We start from the raw sequence: 7,704 nt of genomic DNA, 5'->3' as shown, positions 1-7,704 counted from the left end.
TGTGCTTTCACCGAAAAGCTATTTTAAAATCGGACATAGCGATTGCATAAAGGAGTTCTGTATCTATAAATCTTAAAATAATTGTTATGTATTTTGTCAACGTTTATTGTGAGTAATTTAGTAAATTCACCGGAAGTTTTCGGTGGGTATGCTAGTTCTGAACATCACATGCTAATGTGAAAAGCTGGTTTTTGATATAAATATGAACTTGATTGAACAAAACATGCATGCATTGTATAACATAATGTCCTAGGAGTGTCATCTGATGAAGATCATCAAAGGTTAGTGCTGCATTTAGCTGTGGTTTTGGTTTTTGTGATATATATGCTAGCTTGAAAAATGGGTGTGTGATTATTTCTGGCTGGTTACTCTCCTGACATAATCTAATGTTTTGCTTTCGTTGTAAAGCCTTTTTGAAATCGGACAGTGTGGTTAGATTAACGAGAGTCTTGTCTTTAAAATGGTGTAAAATAGTCATATGTTTGAGAAATTGAAGTTTTTGCATTTTTGAGGTATTTGTAATTCGCGGCACTCTATACCATTGGATATTGGTGAGGCGTTCCGCTAGCGGAACGTCTGTTAAGTGAAACTAACAAAACAAAATAACAAAACTTACAAAGACCGTGAGGACGTAGTGCCCAAACACACTAACAAACACTCAATATCCCACAAAACACAGGTGGGGAAATAGCTACCTAAATATGGTTCCCAATCAGAGGCAATGAAAAACAGCTGCCTCTAATTGGGAACCACATTAACACCAACATAGAAATAGATATACTAGATCACCCCCTAGTCACGCCCTGACCTACTACACCATAGAGAACCAAGGGCTCTCTATGGTCAGGGCGTGACAAGAGCATTGCACGAGATCTTCAGTTTCTTGGCAATTTCTCACATGGAATAGCCTTCATTTCCCAGAACAAGAATAGACTGCCGAGTTTCAGAAGAAAGTTATTTGTTTTTGGCCATTTTGAGCCTGTAATCGAACCCACAAATGCTGGTGCTCCAGATACTCAACTAGTCTAAAGAAGGCCAGTTTTATTGCTTCTTTAATGAGCACAACAGTTTTCAGCTGTGCTAACGTAATTGCAAAAGGGTTTTCTAATGACCAATTAGCCTTTTAAAATGATAAACTTGGATTAGCTAACACAACGTGCCATTGGAACACAGGAGTGATGGTTGCTGATAATGGGCCTCTGTACGCCTATGTAGATATTCCATTAAAAATCTGCTGTTTCCAGCTACAATAGTCATTTACAACATTATCAATGTCTACACTGTATTTCTGTTCAATTTTATGTTATTTTAGTGGACACAAAAAAAATGACATTTCTAAGTGACCCAAACTTTTGAACGGTAGTGTATGTAATAAATTATTATTATTATTATAATTATTATTATATAGTAGTGTATACACTATATATATTCTATCAGGAGAGAGGGACGGAGGGAGAGCTATAGTCTGATAGATATATATACTGCTCAAAAAAATAAAGGGAACACTTAAACAACACATCCTAGATCTGAATGAAAGAAATAATCTTATTAAATACTTTTTTCTTTACATAGTTGAATGTGCTGACAACAAAATCACACAAAAATAATCAATGGAAATTCAATTTATCAACCCATGGAGGTCTGGATTTGGAGTCACATTCAAAATTAATGTGGAAAACCACACTACAGGCTGATCCAACTTTGATGTAATGTCCTTAAAACAAGTCAAAATGAGGCTCAGTAGTGTGTGTGGCCTCCACGTGCCTGTATGACCTCCCTACAACACCTGGGCATGCTCCTGATGAGGTGGCGGATGGTCTCCTGAGGGATCTCCTCCCAGACCTGGACTAAAGCATCCGCCAACTCCTGGACAGTCTGTGGTGCAACGTGGCGTTGGTGGATGGAGCGAGACATGATGTCCCAGATGTGCTCAATTGGATTCAGGTCTGGGGAACGGGCGGGCCAGTCCATAGCATCAATGCCTTCCTCTTGCAGGAACTGCTGACACACTCCAGCCACATGAGGTCTAGCATTGTCTTGCATTAGGAGGAACCCAGGGCCAACCGCACCAGCATATGGTCTCACAAGGGGTCTGAGGATCTCATCTTGGTACCTAATGGCAGTCAGGCTACCTCTGGCGAGCACATGGAGGGCTGTGCGGCCCCCCAAAGAAATGCCACCCCACACCATGACTGACCCACCGCCAAACCGGTCATGCTGGAGGATGTTGCAGGCAGCAGAACGTTCTCCACGGCGTCTCCAGACTCTGTCACGTCTGTCACATGTGCTCAGTGTGAACCTGCTTTCATCTGTGAAGAGCACAGGGCGCCAGTGGAGAATTTGCCAATCTTGGTGTTCTCTGGCAAATGCCAAACGTCCTGCACGGTGTTGGGCTGTAAGCACAACCCCCACCTGTGGACGTCGGGCTCTCATACCACCCTCATGGAGTCTGTTTCTGACCGTTTGAGCAGACACATGCACATTTGTGGCCTGCTGGAGGTCATTTTGCAGGGCTCTGGCAGTGCTTCTCCTGCTCCTCCTTGCACAAAGGCGGAGGTAGCGGTCCTGCTGCTGGGTTGTTGCCCTCCTACGGCCTCCTCCACGTCTCCTGATGTAATGGCCTGTCTGCTGGTAGCGCCTCCATGCTCTGGACACTACGCTGACAGACACAGCAAACCTTCTTGCCACAGCTCGCATTGATGTGCCATCCTGGATGAGCTGCACTACCTGAGCCACTTGTGTGGGTTGTAGACTCCGTCTCATGCTACCACTAGAGTGAAAGCACCGCCAGCATTCAAAAGTGACCAAAACATCAGCCAGGAAGCATAGGAACTGAGAAGTGGTCTGTGGTCCCCACCTGCAGAACCACTCCTTTATTGGGGGTGTCTTGCTAATTGCCTATAATTTCCACCTGTTGTCTATTCCATTTGCACAACAGCATGTGAAATTTATTGTCAATCAGTGTTGCTTCCTAAGTGGACAGTTTGATTTCACAGAAGTGTGATTGACTTGGAGTTACATTGTGTTGTTTAAGTGTTCCCTTTATTTTTTTGAGCAGTGTATATATCTGGAAATCCTAATATCTGCTTTCTGGTGATTCTTATCTCACTCTAAGACAGAGGAGAGGGGGGAGGGAAGAAGAGGTGAGGTAGGGGAGGGAGATATGGAGGGGAGGGAAAACAGACAGACAGGCAGGCAGACAGAGAGACAGAGAGACAGGCAGGCATTCAAACAGACAGAGAGACAGACAGACAGGCAGTCAGACAGGCAGTCAGACAAGCAGACATACAGATAGACAGGCAGACATATATATATAGACAAAATGTCAGAGAGACAGTCAGAGAGACAGTCAGACAGACATACATACATACATACATACATACATACATACATACATACATACATACATACATACATACATACATACATACATATATACATATAGATAGTCAGACAGCCAGACAGTCAGAGAGACAAACAGAGAGACGGTCAGAGATACAGATAGAGAGACAGTCAGACATACAGTCAGACAGAGAAAGGGAGAGTACTGCCCCCAGGTGGGGTATTCCAGCATTGCACAGTGAAGGGACTGTGGGTGTGTGCGTGTGTGTGCGTGCGTGTGAGTTGTTACTTATTAGCACTAATCAACGCGGGCTTCCATGCCTCATTCCAGGTCCATGAGGAAGCTGTATTAAAGAGGGGAGGAGAGGGAGGAGAGGAAATGAAGGGAGTAAACAGGATATGGATCTTCTGTCCCTTCTGACCTTGGGGTCATTACATTATGATGACACACACACACACACACATTCACACGGCCCATCAACGAATCCTGCTGGGGAGCGAGCGAGAGGCCTTCTTCCATCCATCAGCAGGCCCAGAGAGAAGCCTGGAGCTAGATTTACACTCTCCCCAGATTGAGGCATCAACACTGGGGCAGTTCTCTGCATGCTGAAGCAGTCTCTGGGGGGAGGGCTGGGGGAATGGAGGTGTTAGCAAGGCTGGACTATGTCAACCTACCAAGGTTGGTAGGGAGAGATAGAAAGAGGTACTCCCATAACCCCCCTGTTCTGTACCTGCCCTCCCCCTCTCCCCCTCCTTCTCCCCCTCTCCCCTTCTCCCCGACCCCTATCCCTCTCATCCCCTCCCCTTCTCCCTCTCATCCCCTCCCCTTCTCCCTCTCTCCCCCTCCCCTTCTCCCTCTCTCCCCCTCCCCTTCTCCCTCTCTCCCCCTCCCCAGCTACACACACACACGCACACATGCACACACACACATAGACACAGGTGTGTGGTTCCCACCATGTCTAGTTTAGACCAGGTAGTGCAGCCTTGGTTTGTGGCTATAAGCCAGACAGACAGACAGGTGTGTGGTTCCCACCATGTCTAGTTTAGACCAGGTAGTGCAGCCTTGGTTTGTGGCTATAAGCCAGACAGACAGACAGGTGTGTGGTTCTCACCATGTCTAGTTTAGACCAGGTAGTGCAGCCTTGGTTTGTGGCTATAAGCCAGACAGACAGACAGGTGTGTGGTTCCCACCATGTCTAGTTTAGACCAGGTAGTGCAGCCTTGGTTTGTGGCTATAAGCCAGATAGACACACAGCACAGTCCACCACTACCCACTCTTCAGGATGAAGGTATGACTTTACTAACTATTAACACTGATATGACATGTACCATATCCATGAGAAGTGGATCATTTAAAACATTTTACTGTACCGTTTTAAAAGTTGTCTGACTGTTATGAGAGGTTACGTGTGGGTCTAAAGTTCTCTGAATGTTATGTGAGGTTATGTGTGGGTCTAAAGTTGTCTGAATGTTATGTGAGGTTATGTGTGGGTCTAAAGTTGTCTGAATGTTATGTGAGGTTATGTGTGGGTCTAAAGTTGTCTGAATGTTATGAGAGGTTATGTGTGGGTCTAAAGTTGTCTGAATATTATGAGAAGTTATGTGTGGGTCTAAAGTTGTCTGAACGTTATGGGAAGTTATGTGTGGTTCTAAAGTTGTCTGACTGTTATGAGAGGTTGCATGTGGGTCTAAAATTGTCTGACTGTTATGAGAGGTTACGTGTGGGTCTAAAGTTGTCTGAATGTTATGAGAGGTTATGTGTGGGTCTAAAGTTGTCTGACTGTTATGAGAGGTTACATGTGTGCCTAAAGTTGTCTGACTGTTATGAGAGGTTATGTGTGTATCTCTACTCTGGGTTGTTTTGCTGCATGTACTGCACTGATAGCATTGAACAGTGATGTAAATATTGTTTTAATGTTTTTTAAATTGTTGTTTGAATGTTGTGTGAATGTTTTCCCTGTCCCTGTCTCCCAGGTCTTTTTGCTCATGTCTCTGCTGGCTCCTGTAGCTGTCCTCTCTCAGTTCTACCTCCCTCAGGACTGTGATGACATCTATCAACATGACAACACCAAACCCAGTGGGGTGTACACCATCTACCCTGGGGGTCCCACCACCCCCTTACATGTCTACTGTGACATGAACACGGATGGAGGGAGGTGGACTGTGAGTAGAGACCTTTATAGATCATCTGTGATGTGTCGGTGGTGCAAAACGTATGATAATAATATATCTCTCCCCCCTCTCTGTCTCCCTCCTCTTTCTCTTTCCCCCCGTGTCTCTCTCCCTTCCCTTATCTCTGTCCCTACTTCCCTCTCCCCCCTCTCTTCCCTCGCTGTCCTTCTCCCCCTTATCTCTGCTCTCTCGATCTCTCTCTCATCCTCTCTCTGCCCTCTCTCTCCTCTCAGGTGTTCCAGAGGAGAATGGATGGAACAGAGAACTTCTACAGACCCTGGGCACACTACAAATCTGGCTTTGGGAACGTGGCTGAAGAGTACTGGCTGGGTGAGTCCTCCTCAGATCTGAGAAAACCAAACAAGAAGAAGTTAGGGGAAGGAGCTAGGGAAAGGGGTTAGGGGCTAGAGGAAGGGGCTAGGACCTAGGGGAAGGGGCTAGGAGTTAGAGGAAGGGGCTAGGAGCTAGGAGCTAGAGGAATGAGCTAGGGGAAGGGGCTAGGAGCTAGAGGAAGGGGCTAGGAGCTAGAGGAAGGGGCTAGGAGTAAAAGGAAGGGTTAGGAGCTAGAGGAAGGGGCTAGGAGCTAGAGGAAGGGTTAGGAGCTAGAGGAAGGGGCTAGGAGCTAGAGGAAGGGGCTAAGAGCTAGATGAAGGGGCTAGGAGCTAGAGGAAGGGACTAGGAACTAGAGAAAGGGTTAGGAGCTAGGGGAAGGGGCTAGGAGCTAGAGGAAGGTGCTAAGAGCTAGAGGAAGGTGCTAAGAGCTAGTGGAAGGGGCTAGGAGTTGGGGAAGGGGAAGGGGCTAGGAGTAAAAGGAAGGGTTAGGAGCTAGAGGAAGGGGCTAGGAGCTAGAGGAAGGGTCTAGGAGCTAAGGGAAGGGGCTAGGAGTTGGGGAAGGGGAAGGGGCTAGGAGTAAAAGGAAGGGGCTAGGAGCTAGAGGAAGGGGCTAGGGGAAGGGGCTAGGGGAAGGGGAAGGGGCTAGGAGTAAAATAAAGGGGTTAGGAGCTAAAGGAAAGGGGATAGGAGGTAAGGAAAGGAGCTAGGAGCTGAAATTTAACAGGACCTTTATGCTTTCTGTTCTTGTCAGGTCTGGACAACATCTTCCTCCTGACGATGAGGAAGAAGAATGAGCTGAGAGTGGACATGGAGGACTTTGAGGGGGGGGGGATGTTTATGCTAAATACACGTCCTTCTCCATTGATCCTGAGAACTACGGATACACACTGAGACTGGGCAGTTATGTAGACGGAGGGGCAGGTGAGTTCTTCTTCTTCATCAGCTTTAACATCATCATCATCGCCTATGGTGTCACATCATAACTCTTCCCCTGTGTGTGTGTTTAGTTCCTAAAGGTTGTTGCAAATGTGAACTACCACTGATGCGCTTGCTTCCATCACAAGGTTTAGAGTGAAGAGTTTAGTCTTAAAAGGAAAACTCAACCCAAATCGATATTTTGGTATTTGTACTTTAAAATACAGAAATCCCTGTAAAAATGTATTCTATGGGGATGATTTCTATATTTTGAAAGTTACATATCTTGAAAACCTGATGAGTGACATGCAGATCATTTTGGTTGAGAGAATGCCAAGAGTGTGCAAAGCTGTTATCAAGTCAATGTGTGGCTACTTGAAGAATCTCAAATATATTTTCATTTGTTTAACACTTTTTTGGTTTCTGCATGATTCCATATGTGTTATTTCATAGTTTGATGTCTTCACTATTATTCTACAATGTAGAAAATAGTAAAAAATTAAGAAAACCCCTTGAATGAGTAGGTGTGTTCAAACTGTTGACTAGTACTGTACATATTTGCATAAATCTAGTCAGGTGTATTTGTAGCTTTTGGCGAATGTGTTCTAATGATCTAAAGTCATGCTGTTGCTGCTGCCTGTAAACACACATTCCAGTTCAAAGGGAATGATGGCAGACCCTACTTCCTGTAAACACACACATTCCAGTTCAAAGGGAATGATGGCAGGCCCTACTGCCTGTAAACACACTCAGTCCAGTTGAAAGTGAATTATGGCAGGTCCTACTTCCTGTAAACACACTCAGTCCAGTTCAAAGTGAATGATGACAGGCCCTACTGCCTGTAAACACACAGTCCAGTTCAAAGGGAATGATGGCAGGCCTGTGTGGCAAACAGCTTATTTACATAAAGGCCTACTGTAGTTGTGATTGGCTATGGCACAC

At 45.6% G+C, this 7,704-nt stretch overlaps 1 pseudogene; it reads left to right on the top strand.

The window, feature by feature from the left end:
• Positions 1 to 5,280: 5,280 nt before the first annotated feature.
• LOC106564146 (microfibril-associated glycoprotein 4-like) lies at positions 5,281 to 6,845 on the top strand (annotated as a pseudogene).
• The last annotated feature ends 859 nt before the right edge of the window (positions 6,846 to 7,704 follow it).

Source organism: Salmo salar, chromosome ssa12 (assembly GCF_905237065.1).
Source record: "Salmo salar chromosome ssa12, Ssal_v3.1, whole genome shotgun sequence".
Lineage (NCBI taxonomy): Eukaryota > Metazoa > Chordata > Actinopteri > Salmoniformes > Salmonidae > Salmo > Salmo salar.
Note: the sequence above shows the minus strand (reverse complement) of the source record. Positions and strands in the feature narration are given on the sequence as shown.